Below are 20,371 nucleotides of genomic sequence, written 5' to 3'. Positions count from 1 at the left end.
CTAGTTTTTTCATACATATTATAGGCCCGAGTGGGGTTAAGTTTTTTTTTGGTAAAACAGCCGGCGTGTCTCTTCGGATATAAAAAGGCTGAGGAGGCTCGTGCCGGGAATTACATTGTACAGTACATCGACAAGATCATGCAGCTCCCAGAAGACGGTGACCAACCTCATCTTCCCGAATCCCGAGACGACCTAAGGGGGAGGAATGTGGTGCGGAGGGGTATCGAGCGCGTCACCAACAGCCGGTATCCCGTGACGTCAGCAGGTGGAGGACCCAGTGACGTCACGTTTTCAGGAACAGAAATAAGATCACATTGTGAATAACAGCATGCTTCATGCTATACTGGACATCACATGATAGGCGGTATATCCACACCTGATGCATTGCAATTTTTTTAGCTTAAGTACGGACGGATAGCTCTGACCTGGCTACAGGGAGTCTATGTCAGTAAGTAGGCCACGCAATAGCATACATTATATAGGCCGTAGGCATGTGTACTATTTTCAAGTTAGGTCAAGATAGAGGCAAGGCTGTAATATTGGTCAATTTTTACCGGCATCATCGATTCCTCTTCAACGATTGTTTACCAATTTTGGAGAAATTCCAAAATGCGGCCCATGAGTTAAGACGAATAAGGAACTGGCATTTTGAACCGGGAAATGGGCTTAGAAAGTGTTAAAGTGACTTGTAGCTAAATCGGGAGACAGCATTTGAATCGGGAAATAGAGTTATAAAGGGTTAAAAGGAGTTAAGGCGAATAAGGAACTGGCATTTTGAACTGGGAAATGGAGTCAGAATGGCTAAAAGTGACTTGTAGCTGAATTGGGAGCCAGTATTTGAATAGGGAAATGGACTTATAGAGGGTTAAAATGAGTTAAGACGAACAAGGAGCTGGCATTTTGAACCGGGAAATGGAGTCAAAAAGGGTTAAAGTGACTTGCAAATCAAGGACGACACCGCGGTGACGTCACGGTTTTTCCAAGATGGCACTGCATATTGTAAACAAACTCGATCCATGACATTTTGAACTGGGAAATGGAGTCAGAGAGGGTTAAAGTGACTTGCAAATGAATGAAATGGAGTCAGAAAGGGTTAATGTGACTTGCAGCTGAATCGGGAGCCAGCATTTCAATAGGGAAATGGAGTTATAGAGGGTTGAAATGAGTTAAGACGAATAAGGAACTGGGCATTTTGAACTGGGAAATGGAGTCAGAAAGGGTTAAAGAGGCTTGCAAATGAATGAAATGGAGTCAGAAAGGGTTAAAGTGACCTGTAGCTGAATTGGGAACCAGTATTTGAATCGGGAAATGGACTTATAGAGGGTTAAAATGAGTTAAGATGAATAAGGAACTGGCATTTTGAACTGGGAAATGGAGTCAGAAAGGGTTAAAGTGACTTGCAAATGAATGAAATGGAGTCAGAAAGGGTTAACGTGACTTGTAGCTGAATCGGGAGCCATCATTTGAATAGGGAAATGGAGTTATAGAGGGTTAAAATGAGTTAAGACGAATAAGGAACTGGCATTTTGAACTGGGAAATGGAGTCAGAATGGCTTAAAGAGACTTGCAAATGAATGAAATGGAGTCAGAAAGGGTTAAAGTGACTTGTAGCTGAATCGGGAGCCATCATTTGAATAGGGAAATGGAGTTATAGAGGGTTAAAATGAGTTAAAACGAATATGGAGCTGGCATTTTGAACTGGGAAATGTGTCAGAAAGGGTTAAAGTCACTGATAGTTGAATCGGGAGCTCGGTAGGAAAGGGTTAAAACCACCAAGTTGAGTTATCGAACTTTGGAGTGTTAATATTTGAAAGAAATTTGAATTGGGAACTGGCCGGAAATGCTTAGCCCATTTCCTAGTTCCTTATTCGTACCCATATTCGTACCCATGTTTGGGTACGAATAAGGAACTGCGAACTGGGAACTGGGAACTGGGAACTGGGAGCCAACTTCACAGACCCCCAATTTTTGGCAAGGTTAGATAGGTACCTAGATAGGTGGGTTAGTCTATCGAATTCTGACCAGTCTTATGAAGGTTTGACCGATCTTTTGCTTAGGGAGCAGTTTGTCAATGCATGTCACAGATCACTCGCTCTGTTCCTTAGAGAGAGGAGTCCGAAGGATGTGAATGAGATGGCAAGATTGGCAGAGCAATACATGGAAGCTCATGGTGCAAATAGCTTGAATGGTGTAGGTTTCAATAAGCTTAGTTTAGGACAGGATCAGAAGTTTAAGAATGGTAGCTCAGTAAAGAAAGCTGATACCGATTACGCTACAAAGGGTAGCTTGGTGGGCATAAAACCCGATCCTAGGCATCATGGATGTTGGGGGTGCAATAGCACTGCCCACAGGTACGCTGATTGTATAAGTTGAATCCGAGGAATGAGTCCTCGAAGTCTAGCTCGAGTCAACCTAGGTCTACTCAGAGTGGAAATCCTGGTAGGAAAATTTTAGGCTTCGCTGCCAAGCGGAAGAGTTCTGACTATTCGAGTAGGCCTAGTGAGTGTCAGTCTGGCACCGATAGTGTTAATGGCGTGAGTGATGGCAATGTCCAGTGTACATTGTACAATGCAAGGGGCAAGTCCAATCCGTTGGAATGTGTAGGACAACTGTAGGAACTGATAGTGTTAATGGCGTGAGTGATGGCAATGTCCAGTGTACAGTGTACAATGCAAGGGGCAAGTCCAATCCGTTGGAATGTGTAGGACAACTGTAGGAACTGACTTTCCGCCTGTTGAATGTTTTGCGGACGGTATTGTGAAACTAGCATGCGGCAATGAGTTAAAGTTAGTGACTGGAGCATGTGATAAGCATGCGGTCAGTGATCTCTGTCACGGCATGCCTGTTTTGAATGGGAAACTCGGTGACGTAACTGTCATAACATTGCGTGACACAGGGTGTACTGGTGTGGTTGTAAAAAGAAGTCTTGTCAGTCCAGAGTCGTTGACAGGAAAGTTTCATTTGTGTTTCTTGGCTGATGGTACAGTTAGGAAGTGTGCGTTGGCGAATATTACTGTGAATACACCGTATTATTCTGGAGTTGTAGGTGATGCCATGTGTATGAACAGTCCTATTTGTGAGCTGATTATTGGCAACATTCCAGGAGCGCGGGATCCTAATAATCCAGACCTGGATGTTGATGAATGTATAGGCCTAGATTCGGAAGAGCCGAATGGGGCAGTTACAGGTGAAATAGGCCCAGTAAATGATAGGCCTAGTGATAGAACTGTGGACGTTTGGCGTACGGTTGATGATAGGCCTCCTGTTGAGGATAGGCCCACCGTTAGTGCCAGCGATGGGAGATTGTCTAGTTGTCCATCAGATGTCGACACTGATGCATACGCAGTGTTGACCAGAGCACAGGTTCGCAATAGGGACAAACCACTTTCCCCCTTGAAGGTCAGTGATGCAGGCAAGAATCTTGCTGGTGTTAGTTGTGACGAAATCAGGGATGAGCAGCGGCGTGATGCCACCTTGAGTCGATTGTTAGAAAAGGCCCAGATAGGAAAGAAAGGAAGTTGTAGAGGTCGTTATCAGGAACGGTTTGAGGTTAGGAAAGGGTTACTCTGTAGGATTTTCTTCCCTAAGGATAGTGATTCCGTCAAGCAGTTAGTCATACCTGGCAAGTTCAGGATGAAAGTCATGCAAGTTGCGCACGAGTCCATAGTCTCAGCCCACTTAGCTATTCGCCGCACGATAGACCGTATAGGAAGTTGTTTCTATTGGCCAGGTTTATCAGGTGATGTCACTCGGTTTTGTCAGTCATGTGATGTCTGTCAGAAGACGATTCCCAAGGGCAGAGTTCAGAAGGTTCCGTTGGAGTCGATGCCGATCATCTCTGAGCCGTTTGATAGGATTGGTGTAGACTTAGTAGGCCCTATACATCCTCCCACGGAATCTGGAAATAGGTATCTGTTGACCATGATGGACTATGCAACCAGATATCCGGAGGCGGTGGCACTTCCCAGTGTTGAAACAGAACGTGTCGCCGAAGGCCTGTTTAGTATGTTTAGTAGGCTAGGTTTCCCATCTGAAATATTGACAGATCAAGGGACGCAGTTCATGTCTGACGTCATGAAGGAAGTTAATAGGTTACTATCCATAAAGTCTATTTCGACCACCCCGTACCACCCTATGACCAACGGTTTGTTGGAGCACTTCCATTTTACATTGAAGCAGATGCTTAAGAAGCTGTGTGCAGATAAGCCTAGGCAGTGGGATCGATATTTGGATGCGGTATTGTTTGCGTAAAGAGAAGTCCCTCAGGAAAGCTTAGGATTTTCTCCATTCGAACTTCTCTATGGTAGAACTGTCAGAGGACCAATGCAGATTTTGAAAACCTTGTGGACAGAAGAAGTGTCCAATCCCGATTTGAGAAACACGTATGAGTATGTGCTAGATTTACGTAATCGTATGGAAGAGACATGTAAGCTGGCCCATGATTCCTTACGTCAGTCTCAGACACGCGCCAAACATTACTATGACAAGAAGGCAAGGCCTCGCACAATGAAAGTTGGCGATTTAGCATTAGTGTTGTTACCCACTGATAAGAACAAGCTTCTTATGCAGTGGAAAGGTCCGTTTGAGGTCATTGAAAAGATAGGCTCGAATGATTACAGGGTTGATCACGGATCCAGGAGGAAGGTGTATCATATCAATTTGTTGAAGAGACCGTGTTGCTGGTTCTGTGTTGCTTGATTGTGACAGTCACGTGACTACTGGAGTCACGGTGATTGACTTTGAGCCTGACACTGACGAAGGCGATTTTGAGTCTTTCGTTAGGCCTAGTGCAGCGGAGGGTAAGGAGACTTATCGGGATGTTCACATTTGTCCTGACTTGACCCTTGAACAAAGACGGCAGGTACTTGACTTACTGGAGGAATGTCAAGATATATTTACTGATGTCCCTGGAGCCACTGATTTGGTGATGCATGAGATTCACTTGGTAGATGAGGATCCGGTTCACGTCAAGCCTTATCCAATCCCATATGCGATGAGAGATCAGGTGAAGAAGGAAGTCATTGAGATGTTGCGTCTTGGTGTGATCCAACTCGGCCTATAATGCACCGATCGTTTTGATAACGAAGAAGGATTCTTCGATCAGATTCTGTCTTGATTTTCGCCGCTTGAATTTGAAGACCAAATTTGACTGCGAACCCATGGCCAATACGGATGACATCTATGCCAAGCTTGGAGGTGACAGGTACTTTAGTAAGTTTGACTTTTCCAAGGGCTAACTGGCAGACTATCATTCCCGAGCGATTTAGAGATTTCACACAATTCTCGACCCCCGAGCAAGGCTGTTTCCGCTTTTGCCGCACCCCCTTTGGATTGAAGAACAGCGGGGCTACATTCAACCGCCTGATGCGCAAACTGCTTGCTGATATTGACAACGTTGAAAATTTCGTCGATGACGTAATCGGTCACACGGTACCTTGGAATCAGCATATAGTCATGTTGCGGGCGTTTTTTACCAAGGTTCGCGAGAACAATCACACTGTCCGCCCGCCAAAATGCTTCATAGGATATCCGGGAGTCGATTTTTTGGGAAATGTAGTTGGAAATGGGAACGTTGCAGTGGACGAGCGTAAACTTGAGCGCGTGATAACGACACCGCTGCCCGCAACGAAGAAACAGCTTAAGTCATTCTTGGGAATGGCCGGTTGGTTTAGTAATTTCATCCCGCAGTTTTCGGAGCACTTCAGATATGACGCGCAAAGGTAGTTCTAATTACCTTGTTTGGCATGACACGGAACGGCGAAGCTTTGAAAGTTTGAGAAATGCGCTTTCGGAACGACCAGTGTTGAGGTTGCCGGATTTGGAAAAGCCATTCGTGATTTAGGTAGATGCGAGCGGCTTAGCCGTGGCAGGCGCTATGTTGCAGGAGCATGATGGCAGGTTACACCCGTTAGCGTATTGCAGTTGAAAGTTGTTGCCTGGAGAGAGGAATTACTCATGTATAGAAAGGGAAAGTTTAGCGATAGTTTTTGCAGTGAAACGATTTGAGAAGTATGGTGCTGCTCCCCAATTTCGAGTCATCCCCAATTTCGCGAAAACCCGTTTTTTCCCGTTTTCTCGCGCGTCACTTCGTTTCCAGAGAAGAAATTTTCTGATTTTTGATTTTCATTTCGTTCCGCAAAGAAAGCGCCCAAAAAGCGTCCTAAACAGGTAAGCAATTCTCTAATTACGTTCAAAACACTGGGTCAATACCTAGGATCATGCACTACACAGAAACACAACAATCAGTCGCTTATATCACTGATAAGAAAGGGTTTGTTAGAGCGTCACTGTGCGGCGCTAAGAGCGCTCGCATAAATAATGAGGCACGCACTGCGCATGCGCGTAACAAAAAGTATGGTGGCTCATTAGAAATGTTATACAGGGTGTTGTTAACCCTTTTAAGACTAGATGAAAATTTAATGATTATTATCATACTGTTAAGGCTTATATTCCATTTTCCTGCAATTTTCATGTCATATTTATGTGATCAGTGCAATAAAGTGATTATATTTATACATTGTTGTACGTTATATTTGATTATTATTATGGGTGTGTGGTGATTTCTACCTTCTTTAAAAGAAATTAACTGGATTTCTTTCAGAAAACTCCAATGAAGGTTGGTGGTTACCGCCGATATGACCTTGAATCCCTTGAAAAGGCCTATGATTTTGTTATTTCTGGTGCTGCTGGACCATGGAAAACATCTCAACTCTTTGGTGTCCCAGAAACAACATTAAGGGACCGTGTTGCTGGTAAGTAAAAAAGTAGCTTAAGACATGGAGATTCTTTTCAGATATTTATTAAATTATTCACCATTAGGCTAGTTTAATTACTTAAATATAGAAATGAATTGCCATTTGTTATCAATGCATCCTAACTTATCAATGGTTTTCTTCAATTTCAGGGAGAATAAGACCCGACACAAAGCGTTCTGGCCCTCCAACTATCCTCGCCCCTGATGTCGAGCGCACCATGGTGGAGCACATTGAAGATATGGCAAGAAGAGGATATGGATACACCAGGCAAGACATCGTTCACCTCGGAAATGACCTTCTCTTATCATTGGTAAAGACTACACCAACACAGAAGCCATTGTCCTTCAAATGGTATTCCGGCTTCATGTCAAGATGGCCAAGTTTACAGTTACAGACACCAAGATCATTAAGCATGTTAAGGGCTAAAGCGTTTAACAAAGAACTAATTGACAAGTATTATAATGATCTCAAAGCTATCCTCCAAAAGTATAATCTCATGGACAAGCCTGAATTGATATACAACCTCGATGAGACAGGTGTGAATACAGAGCACAACCCACCACGGATTGTTGGCCCTGTCAATGAACGCCTGCCAGCAATCACATCTACTCGAGGCGCGATCACCACAGTTCTTGCATGTGGGAATGCAATAGGGAATGCTATGCCCCCGTACTTTGTATTTGCCGGAAAACGTGCCAACGCAGACCTGATGCAAGGAGCTATGTCTGGAGCAGCCTCTACTATGAGTGATAATGGCTGGTCAAATGGTACAGTGTTTAGAAAGTATATAACAGAACATTTCCTGAAGTACATCGTCCGCAGGAACGACCCAGAGCAGCACATCAACCTCCTGTATGATGGACACAAAAGCCACATTAACTCTGAGATCATCAACTGGGCCAAGTCTCAAAATATAATTCTGTTTGTATTGCCTCCTCACACCTCACACAGATTGCAGCCCCTGGATGTGGCATGCTTTGGACCTTTCAAGCGCGCTCTCAACAGGGAGATGGCAAGCTTCTTGAGGACCAATCCTGGAAGACTCATCACCCGATATGACATCTGCCCTATGGTATGCAAGGCCTATCCAAAGGGCCTTGCTCCTGCTAACCTCATCAGTTCTTTTAAGAAAACAGGGATTCATCCTTTTGACGCCACCAAGATTCCTGAGAGTGACTATCTCCCCAACCAGTCCGTCACCCATCGTCCTACCACTAAAGACTCCATCCACTCCCAGGATGTCAACGCAGCTGATAAATTTATCGCAGATAGGATACCCCGACCAACCACACCACCAACCAAGAAGAGGAAGAGGACACCAACATTCTTTGGCGCAATAACCGAGGATGACCATCCAATTAACAACCAAAAGACCGGTGCAACGGAAGAAGAGTCAGCACCCTTGATTGAGACTCCGGCCTCTCCACTTCAGCAGACCCCTGACATCATCCCTGAGCCCATGGAAGCAGATGTTGCAGAGGCTGGACCATCGTCAACTAGGCCGACCCCTGAAGACCATGCCAGCAGCAGTGATGATGACGATGATCAGCCAACCGATCCATCAAAGCTTTGTTGCGTGTGCAAAAAGTGGACGCCACCTCATCCAACATACATCCTTGAAATTTTCAACTGGGCGGAATGTGATCACTGTGGCCACTGGTGCCACCTGAAATATTGCAGTACTGTCAGGGTTGTCCGTCGCTCTGACTCCTTCCTCTGTCCCCACTGTAATTAGAATAAGATTATTAGACCCACCGACTTAACATCTCATCTGGGGCCATCCACTTTATATCAGAAGCATTTAGGGCCTGTTGTAAAGTTTCGGTTGTCCAAATTGTTTGGGGGGGGGGACTTAGATGCAAGTATATTCAAATGGATGGCCCTTAATTTGCAATGAATATGTAAATAGTGTATCTATGTCAATATCTATGAAACAGTGTATAATAGCTAACCTACTTTGTAAATAGATATCATTATCATATCAATCCTTGATGACCCCAAAGGACTGCATTCAGGTGTTTTACCTAAGGTATCACTTAGGAAGGTAATTATAGGGAGTTATAGATTAATTCACTCTAGATACCCATCCCATTATAACATGCCCGTTCACAACCGTTTATACCTGACTTATATCTTGGCACTCTTAATTGATGAATTGAAGCCTTCTGGGCCACCGTAGACGCGCATGCGCAATACCCGCGAAAATGGGGAGCCGCTTCGGATTTGTTTTGGTCTGCATCGATCTTTCAGTGAGCGATTTCAAGATTAATTCACGCTTAAAACATCCACGCAGCACCCCAGATATTTCGTTATTGATCTCAAATTTCGTAATAAATAAACTTTTGCGTGTATGGAATCGCTGGAAGCTAGTAAATCTGCACTTAGTGATAAGACCCGCGAAAAATGGCTCCTACATGATACCTGTTGGTCGTGAGTTTTTGTTGTATACTGATCATCAACCACTGGCATGCATTGATAAGAGACAGATCGACAATGCCAGGGTTATGCGTTGGGCGATGTACTTGCAAAGTTTCAACTTTAAGATTCGTGTCATTAAAGGTAGTGAAAATAGGATCGCGGATTATCTCAGTCGATCGTTTAACGTGTGAGTGTTGGATCGTTATCGCTTACGGACATTGTTGTACATATATGGACTATTCAGATACATCATTTAGACGAGTACTTGTCTAGCAAAGACCATACAGTTGTGATATTGCGCAGGTTTACAGATGCAAGTTGTCCATAGTTAATTAGTTAAATTTTGTACTTCAGTCGTACATGTATGCGTTGTAGTCCGTCGTTGAGTAAGTGAGTCACTGAGTGACTGCGTTTGTTCTCGTAATTGGAGATTCTAGTTTGCTTAAGTTAGTTTAGGTCTATCTTTAAATTTTTTAAATCTTGTATGTCCAAACTTAGGAGGGGGATGTGTCACATACCACCCTTGCTTTCACCCCTATTGCTTAATAATGGTAGCGACCATCGGTAAATGGTATGTATTCCGAAGGATTGTGACGGAATGTACCGAATCACACAGCTAATCATAGTTAGGCTTATGTTTCCGAGTCTCAGCCAACCAATCAAGATCGTTGTAGTATCCGGTTATCCTAAACAGCGTCCACCAGCGCCCACCAGCGTTCACCAGGTTTAAAGTCGGGTATAAAGTCATCAAAATAAAATTTTGTGGCCAAAACGTAATACGTACACCATAAAAAATACATTTCCTAAAGATTTCATGCTTATTTCGTTTATGACCATTAGATTTTACTTTGATGGCTTTAATGTATGTATGTGTTTAAACCTGGTGAACGCTGTCTAGTATGACCCGATTTGTTTACGTGACTGCACTTTTCCGCCAATAAAACAAGACGAAAGTCGTTGCAAAATCGTTCCGAATATCGGACAAGCATGCAAGAGCCACCAATTTCTTAAAATCGCTTCATTATCGCCTGGAGCGATTTTTGGGGCGAAATCGAAGAATTGGCGCGATTGTGGGCGAATTTCGCATCTGACATTCCGGCGATTTCATATATTATCGCCTCGAAATACTGTAGGGTGAATTTCGCCGGCGAATATCGCGTGCGGACTTTGGACGTGATCCCTAACGGTTGGGTCGATTTCTTTCATTTTCTCAGAGTTGGGTATTGATTAGTAGAACATGCCTATTTTACCTGATGGGGGTCTTCCTTTTTTAGGTTTTAGGTCTTTGTTTTAGAGATTTTCAGAGGTCTTAGGTCTTAGGTCTTGGGTCTTGGGTCTTAGGTCTTTGTTTTTTATACACCCCATGATCCGGGCTACCGCACACTGCTATCGGAGTACCAGCTATAGAAGGATGTGAGCCAAATGCGCAATCGCTATCCGCCGTGCTAAACGGATCCAAAGCTACCCCAGCGCCGCGTATCAACAGCGATAAGAACCAGACTAGCTTTTCCATCTGTATTCATGCAAAATTGGGACGGGTACCAGTTGGCTTGCATGGCAACATAGCGCATGGTTTTATCGAAAAAATTGCGAACTTGTGGGAAACGAAAAATGGACGGGTTAAATACGGTGAAAACAGCTGAAAAAGGGGTTGTAACATTTGGCACTTTTCCTCCACTTATGATTATAATGTATAGATTACATTCCAAGCAGGGATATTCTTCAAAAAATGTCCAACTCGATTGCGTCATAGAGTCATCGCGTCGACGAGTCATCGAGTCGAATAACACAAGACGATCTTGGCAACAGGAACAGTTCAAACGACTCGCTGGGAAAAGGAATCAAAATAAAAGAAGCACAAATTGATGCATCGGTATCTTAGGCAGAGCAACGATCATATCAAACTGCGATTCGCATCGTTTTGACAATATATCTGGTACCTTTTTGATCGATATCCTCGCTGAAAACCGCACGATTCGCAATTTTGTCTCGGTGAGGTGTGAGAACTGGCTCGGAGAGGGCGCTGCCGATCTGAAAATCACGGTGAGGGTGCAGTTGATTCTCCGTGGTGGTGCTGTCTGCGAAGAGTGTTTGCAATTCACAGGAGAACATCCCCCATATGAATATCACATCACGTGTGCAAATTGTGAAGCGAAGAGATGTCTACCTTGCTTCATGGTGAGCGTTCATTAGGACCTACTTTTGCATAAACAGATGTGTCCATGTATGTGCACATGTGCAACAATTGATGAAGAAGCAGATTTCCTAGAGCTGGAGGAAGCAGATCAGTCCTATACCAGAGAAGTTTAGCATGAAAACCTTTTCCCAAAAGCAACGGGGAAAAAGGCCCTCTTTAGGGTCGCAAATAAATCCAAAAATAGATCTCGTTGTACATAACATGATTTTCATTCTGGCATCATTGTTGTCAGGCCAAAATAGTTTCTTATAGATCATTCTTACCTTATTCATAGATACATCCTAGATAAATCAGTTAGCGGTGCTGGAAATTAAAACACTCGATCTATCTCCGGATACTGTCTTACACAGAATGATAAAAGAACAGTCCACTTTGTTGTTTTTGAATAAAATATAACCAGACACTAAAAAACGCGACTTGGACAACAACCAAATTTTCTATACTTAGGTTAAAAACTTGATTACCATCATCATCCTTAAAGGGAACTGAAACCGCCCAGCCAGTTCGTATGACCTCGTTTTCATTTCCCGCGTATCGGGTGATCAGAACGAGGCATGAATGAAACATGGCGCCTAGCTGTCAATCATTGAGTGACGTCACTACTATGGAATTTACTACGAAAATTCATGAATGAAAGATCGCATGACTCACGTGATTCTCACATGATTCTCAATAATAACAAATTGAACTGCGCATGCTCGGGCACTGGGGGCGGAGCTACAAATCTGAACTCGAATATGAAGTTGGAAGTTTGACTTTCTCGGGTGAAAGTCGAAAAGTTGAATAAATCGCTCGGCGGTTCCAGTTCCCTTTAACTGTGTTCTAATGGTAACACAATTTAGATCAATGACCGTAATGTAGGTCACTAGGTCACGGTCAAGTTCTGAACTCTTCATTCCCTAAGTAGGTCAGTAGGTCACTAGGTCAAAAATTATCATTACCAGAAATACATGACAAGGCCTATACACCACAGCACTAGTGTTCCCATTGTTCTAAAAATAGCCAAGCAATGCCTGTAGCTGAACCGGTGTAACATCTGTGGTTGTTCCCCATGTGTCAGTGTTTCCAAACAATAGGCAGCTAGAGAGACCACGACTTTTCAATAGGGGGGATACACAGAAAAACTTGTCAATCTATTTTTGAGCGTTCCCAAACAATGAGGGGAAACACTCAAAAACAGAAACACTCAAAAACATTACACCGGCCTTCCTATATATTTGCCCTGTGTTTTACAATAGGCCACATAAAAAGAGTTAGTTTAGCATCAGTTACACTTCTGAAAAGTGAGGAGGGTGGAGGGTTTGTTTTTTGGTTTTTAAAAAAAATTGTATAGGGACCATGTTAGAAAATGGCCCTATTTGATATAAAAATGATCAACAAACTATTAAATATTCAAAACCGTTTATTAAAATCGTAAAAAAATAATAAAATGTTGTATTTAAATTCACTTTTTACAGGTACACTGCTTCGATCAATCGAAGTCATGAAATGTATTGAAAGCAATGGATTTATAACACGAGTGTATTGAACCTTTTTTTGAGGTGCTGCATGCGAGGTTTAGTCTGAAAGTATTTTCAAGTCATTGAATTGCACAGTAGTTGATTAGAAAGTACCTGATTAAGCCGATTGTCAAGCTACTAGAAAATAATACAATGTTCTTCTGTGGACACTGGTACACACATATGAATATCTTCTTTTGACTAGTTCTAGGAGTGGAGTTTTATGTTTTCAGCCGAAAAAAATATTGACAAGGATAAAATCTCAAGACCAATTGACTAGTGGAGACTACACATTTATAGCAGCTCATTATTGTGCACTATTAAAGCTGACTAGACCAAAACCTCAAATGGACATACATGTATGATTATATAACACACTAGCATGGGAACTGAGTCAGAAGGGCTTGCATAAATTTGCCTTTGCACTGAACATTAACGAGCAAATAAAATGTTCTACAAGTGAAAGTGACCCTGTTGGGAGAGCATCGTGTGCACCATCAATGTACCAAAGGCACTCAGTCAAAGAGGTCACGAAGGCTCCCCGTACCGCTGGCATCTGCGGGACACCAACCCACTTTATTGCTTCTCAAAAAATTGATAATGTCATTTTTAAGTCTCACTTTTGCACTCCTTTCTTGCCCTTTAAATTCCTTTGGTAAGTGTGTGAAGGATGCAGCTGATTGCATCAGCAAACCCAATGACCACAGATCACTATCAGTATCATTGGCAACTGCGAGGACATCAAAAGGATCTAGTCTACCCTTTTTCCCACCCGCACTACAAACTCACCACGGGACTCAATGAACCTTCCGTAAACTTCAACAACCTCTCCCACAGGTAGAAGTGTCTGAAAAGGTATCTTTGCTGTGCCAGGTGCCATCCCCACAACACACTGCACTATACATGTGTTGTAGGCCTACTTCTCAGCAATGGGAATATTGTCATAATCTCCATTGGAGAAAGATGAAAAAACATCGCATAGTCTAGCCTCACTAGGCACACTACATCCAAACCAACGCGGGTCTCAATCCCCAGTATGGCCTCAATATGTAACATACCTTCCATCTGCCACACGAGGTTGGGCATAGTTGTGCGAGTGTCAATTATGCTCGTCCAAGTTCTAGGCCATATAGCGAAAAAAATAGCCGAGATGGCCCCATTATTTCACATCAAATAAAGAAACTAGATGCATTTGGCTACCGGTGGTAATTGGCATTCCCATGTGGCGATTTAGGGCCCAATTTTTATGGCCATTTTTAGTGAAGTTTTGACCAACAGATCAGCTGTGCTCTGTTGTAAACCACGGACAATATCGGGACGACGTCAGCTTAGAATAGGTTTAATCAGTAAATATTATGCTACCAAATGTTCTTGGCCAATAGCGTAACTCGATTCACATCATGTGATTTCAAGTCATCACATCGTATCGGATCCAAAAAAGCAATAACGGATCCAAAAAAATGTCGTAACGGATCCTAAAATACATTTTGTATATTTCATTAAAAACAAATTGTTTCATTATTTTCCTTTGGATTGATTTCTTTGCCAAGACATTTGGTTGCATAATATAGCAAATAGTGGATGTTTAAGGTCGTCCAATATGGAATTTTGCTGGACTCAGAAATGTCTTCGTCCAACAAAATTCCATATCGGACTCCCAAACATCCACTATTTGTATAGTGATGGGCATCCTATGAGCTTATATGCCTCATGGAACATTTTGACAATATTCTGACACAATCTTGTGTTGACAAAAGTACATAGAATTTGTGTGTATTAACGTGTACATTTGTATGTGAGTTGGGACAAATAGACGTCCAGTTTTTGTTAACTTTCCTACCTTTTGGGAAGATAATAGTGCATTTTATGATCTTTAGAGAAGGTATGCCTTTTATAAATCTAATCCAAGGTAAAACATATTATTTAAAGTGGTTGTGAAGCCATATTGTGATGAAAATTCGTCTGCATGTTTTGAAGAGCTGATCCGGCCGCCATCTCGGATTTGAAGATTTCACACCTTTCAGGTCAATGTTTTCATTAAATGTCAGATACGAGTAAGGTAATGATTATTTCAGATATGTGAGTAGATTCTAAATATGTCCAGCTTTCTAATCATCATACTGAAAGTTTTAGGAAATGTATCTAAAAAGTTCGTATCTGCTGTTTTCAGGTACGACAGGTGCCGTTTCAGGTTCAATGAGAAAACCATTTGATTTAGTGTTTTAGCAAAAAGTCTAGTTGAAGAAAACTGGACTTAGTGAAAACAACTGTTGAATAAGGGAAAATGCATTGGAACTGCAGAATTGAACTCTATTTTTATCTCAATGGAACTTTGTAAATATGTTGACTTTTGAACTTAATAAAGTTATTCAAAGAGTACATCTTCTTGATTCAACTTGGATGACTTATCCCAAACTTGTAGCAACGCCCATTCGGATCCTCCCTCTATTTAGGAGGGTTTCAGAGGATAGTCTGATAAGAACCCTAAAATTGTTGAGGTCTATTTCTTTGTCAAGATATTTCCATACCGGGCAACCTGAAGGCATTAGCGGCATTCCAGTAGCCAGCTTCCATGGTGTTCCAGTAGCCAGTTCCACGGCATCCCAATAGCTGGCTTGCCTAATCATACATCATAAGCACCATAATCCATACATTTCCGGCTTCATATGAATCCAGCGAAGAAGTTAGCAGCATTTTCATCGCATTTAGTTCATAAGTTCACCGATAGGTGGCACCACCTTCGACACCACTTGGATCCTGAAAATGGTAAATAATTGACCAAGAAATGGCAAGATGTGTGCGATCTTCAAACGGGCCTCAATCGGTTCAAAATGAATGATTTGGGAATGCCATTACCACCGGCAGATAGCCAAATGCATCTGGTTTCTTTATTTGATGTGAAAAAATTGGGTCATCTCTGCTATTTTTTTGCAATATGGCCTAGAATTTGGACGAGCATAATTGACACTCGCACAACTACGCCCAACCACGCGTGGCAGATGGAAGGTATGTTACATATTGAGGCCAAACTGGGGATGGAGACCCGCTTCAAATGGCACAGATTCTAGGCTCATAACATTGCCGAAGATACCTCTGCACATGGAAACTAAGACCAGGGCGTCAAAGTAAATAGTATTTGAAACAGGTTGGACGCATTCATGAACATGGAAGCGGCCTGCGTCTTAAGAGCTACATTTCTCGGGGGGGGGGGGACAAAACGGACCCCGTCCCCACTGTGTAGTGCCACCTGAAACACATGGATACTAACTATCATGCTTTGCTCAAGACTCGTTCTATGCTGCTTTAGGCTACTGAGGGGCCATTTCAGAGGTGAAAAATCACCCAAAAAAAAATTGGGGGGGAAAAGAAAAAAGTTTTTCGAGGCGGCGAGAAAAAACGAGGCGGGCGCTGATGCTAAACTAAATATTTTTTTGTGGCTATATATCATTATCTTCAGGCTTTATCAAAATAATTTCCACCTCAAAAGTAGAGAACGTATACATATATGCCTCTTTAATTAGATAAATACGGTAGCTGGGAAAGGACATTACAACTTTTTTTTTCAAGAATTATCTGTGGCCCCGCACTTTCGAAAACGAGGCTATCAATCAAGATGGACGACCGGGACACCACGATCCGAGTACTTTTAGGCTTAGGATTAACTCAGAAAGAAATATTAGACACATTACGATATCGTTTTCAAATATCGCTTGTTCAAGACATCGGCCTAATGGGTATTGTTGTCTAGCCTAATAACCCACTAAAGTTATTTCGTCGGTAAAGCCCCACTAACGGGCTAAAATACGGCGAAACAGATAAAAAGTGAGGGGCCTCAGATAATAAGGGAGGGGCCACAGATAATAAGTACGGGGCCACAGATAATAAGTACGGGGCCACAGATAATAAGTGAGGGGCCACAGATAATTCTTGAAAAAAATAGTTGTAATGTCATTTTCCAAACACCGTAGATTTTAAATTCAAAGCGGGTGATTTCCTACTTTTAGTAACCAAAATGGTCTTCAGACCCCCATTCTATAAAAATTTTCACCAACCCCATCAAAAAGTATATCAATATGTATGGTACACTCCAGGCTTACAGACTACAGTGGTGTAGCACACAGCGTCATCCAAACGTTGCTGTCTTCATAAAAAACGCCAAATTTGCTCGTGCGGGAGGCGAAAAAGGCTCCAAACTTCACTTGTACCATGTAACCATAGAAATTTTATCAAAATCGCTCAAAATTTCGCCAGAATGTAGCTAGGTATACAAGGTATCGAACCTGCTATGGGAATAAATGCGTCACTGCACAACTCCGCTTGACATAAACATGAACTCTGCCAGCAGTAGGTGGCACTACACAGTGGGGACGGGGTCCGTTTTGTCCCCCCCCCCCCTGAGAATATAGTACCTAAAACTCTGGCGGTTTCCATGGACATGAATGGGCCTGGCCTGCTCGAAATACTATTTACCTCAATGCAAGCGTCCTGGTTATATTGTGCAGAGAAGGCTTTGGTGATATAATGAGGAAATTCTCAGCGCAATATTTACAAGCATGCAGTGATGAGGCGGTGTTAACTTCCTGTTGCCCAGGTCGGGTTGCTTGAGACTTGCATTGGTTTGATGGCGGCGATTTAAAATGTGAATATTTGAAGCCGAATAGCAAAAAAATAGCCGATATGACCCCCTATCTTCGCGTCAATTCAGTAAACGCCATGTCCTTGGCTATCTGCTGATGGTAGTGTCATTCCCAAATCATTCATTTTTATCTGATTTTATATAGGCGCATTCGAACTTTGTAGACTGACGACGATTTTGGTAGATCTTTTACCATTTTCAGTTTCAGTGTGGTGTGAAAGATGGCGCCACCTGTAGGTCTGTTTATGAATGAAATGCCTTGAAAATATCAAAAAAATCGTCCTTGGGTTCCTACGAACCTAGAAATGAATATATCATGGGGCTGTGAGATTTAATTTAGGCTCGGCAGGAACTTGAACTATACCGCTGTAGCACGAGCAGGGCCCAATCTGACACGCCACTGATACCGCCCTCCGCACTGTGTAGTGTCACCAGTAGCCAACAGTGCATTTTCTATCAAGTTGTTTGGGGCAGCTAATTACTGATATGGCGCATGCGTATTGGACTCAGGTCGGGGATAAATCTGGTGTTGTTTTCCCAAAATATACTACTGATGTTCTCAACCTCCCTATTATACATGAAATAAGACGTAAGAAGGCTGTCGTAATCAAGACTGACCAGCCAAGGCATAGATTTGACGGCAGTATCTAAAACCACATACCACACACCACATACCCACATACGCCAATTTTTCCAGGTGGGGCAATCTAATGATGGTTGAAGCTTTTTCTTCACAACTATTGTTAAAGGAAAAATCTGTCGATATTTTGACCTTATAGGGCGCCACCGCCAGTAACTTATGGCAAAGGGGAAGTCTGTTGTCATAGGGGAAATTTGTCGATATTTCCACCGGATGTGGTACTCTGCCAAATGGGAATATTTTGGATTTCCCATAACAGCACAGAGCGACGTTGGCGCTCTCTAGGATTCGACCATCGACAGATTCCCCCTTTAACAGGAGTAGCCTACGTTAAGTTGGAAAGGCTTGTCGAAATGTCGAAAGACTTCCCCTAGAACAGAAGTTTATACTGGCGGCTTTAAGGCAGAAAAATAGGCAGATTCCCCTTTAACAGAGTAACATCCAGTGGCGCCATCTAAGATTGAAATATCTACGGATTCCCATTTTAACAAGAGTAAGTTGGAAATAACGACAGAATTCCCCTTTAACATAAGTATGGTCGAAATATCGACATATATTCCCCTTTGACAGAGTACCACATCCGGTGGCGCCCTCAAAGATTGAAATATCGACAAATTTCTCTTTTAGCAGTAGAAAGCTGCAGACTCCCCCTTTAACAGAAGTTACTTGCGGTGGCGCCCTATAAGTTCAAAATATCGCTTTGATTCACCTTTAACAGTGACATCCGGTGGCGCCCTCTAAGATTGACATATCGACAGATTTCCCTTTAACACTAGAAAGTGACGGTGGTGCCCTCTAGGATTCAAATATCACAATATCCCCCTTTATATCGACAGATATTCCCATTTGGCAGAGTACCACATCCGGCTGAAATATCGACAAATTTCCCCTTTAACAACATACTTCCCCTTTAACATAAGTTACTGGCGGTGGCGCCCTCTAAGGTCGAAAGATCGACAGATTTTCCTTTAACAATAGTTGTGAAAAAATTGGCATGTGGGTATGTGGGTATGTGATATGTGATATGTGGTTTTAGATACTGGCAGACTGTACTTGACCAGGTATGACTGACATGACTGATAGGCCTTGCTCTATAATACTAGGCTTCTGCGCGGGTCGTGAATATTACAAGGTGGGCCTAGTGACTTTTCTTTGTCTCGTCAGTGTAGAGTGGAAAACCTATGAATCTAGGTGCTAAACCTCATTCAGCATGTGCTCGAGGTCAGAGATCGATGAAACAGTTTCCGATTCAATACTCCAATCCAACGCAATGGGTTTGTTTACAAACAAGCACAATGATGTACACAAAACTCACTGATTTGGAGGAATTCAGTAATCTAACTTAGATGAGTGGTGAAAACAAGTTTTTTAATATATTACAAACAACACTTCATATTTATCTGTTTTAGACTCTGAATAGGGAGGAAAATGATCACAAAAAGTTGAGAACATTTGGTCACATGGAGCATCATGTGACCAAATACTCTCAACTTTTTGTGATTTTTTTCTTTTTACATCAAGTCCAAAACAGATAATTTCGAAGTGTTGATGAAATCATGTGTTGAATATCTGTTTTCATTGCTTGAGTATAGTTAGGTTATTTAATTCCTCCACATAAATGATTTTTGTGTGCATCAGTGTGCTTTTTGTACATCACTGTATACCTGTTTGTAAACAAACCTTTTCCTTGGATTGGAGTATTAATTTTATATGAAAATAATTGTTTTCGACGGATTATTGCAGAACTGAATTAAAAATTTTTCCAAGTCACACATTTCTATCATGTGGCAATCGTTGTGTACAGTGTTACCAACAAATAAGTAATGGAGCTAAAAAGATGACTGCTGGTCAGAGCGAATGACGAATTCTGGAGTGGGATGTTGCAAATAGCAAAAAAACTATTTTGAACGATTTCATTAATGGGTTGAACCATCAACTGCTTTGAAAATCTATAGAGAACGAAAGGTGATCAATCTGGGGGGGGAGGGGGACTATTACTAGTTGATCACTTTGAGGTATGAGGTTGGGTGGATCGGTCTTTCTTTGGTATTAACTACCCTGCCGTTGGCAGAGCTATGAAATATGTCGATAGACTCATTAGAGTGTTCCTCTCCACGGAAATCTTTAGTAAAAGGCGATAGATTTATGCGTGGGATTGAAGAGAAACCATGTTGTCTCGCCCGAGTTGGATAGAGTTTGCCAAGTTATTCACCATGTGTTTGGTTT

At 42.4% G+C, this 20,371-nt stretch overlaps 1 non-coding gene across 1 annotated transcript; it reads right to left on the bottom strand.

The window, feature by feature from the left end:
• Positions 1-20,199: 20,199 nt before the first annotated feature.
• Positions 20,200-20,319, bottom strand: LOC135495201 (U5 spliceosomal RNA). Its single transcript, XR_010448544.1, has one exon. It is a non-coding gene; the product is annotated as a U5 spliceosomal RNA (small nuclear RNA).
• Between the last annotated feature and the right edge of the window lie 52 nt (positions 20,320-20,371).

This window comes from Lineus longissimus, chromosome 10 (assembly GCF_910592395.1).
Source record: "Lineus longissimus chromosome 10, tnLinLong1.2, whole genome shotgun sequence".
Lineage (NCBI taxonomy): Eukaryota > Metazoa > Nemertea > Pilidiophora > Heteronemertea > Lineidae > Lineus > Lineus longissimus.
Note: the sequence above shows the minus strand (reverse complement) of the source record. Positions and strands in the feature narration are given on the sequence as shown.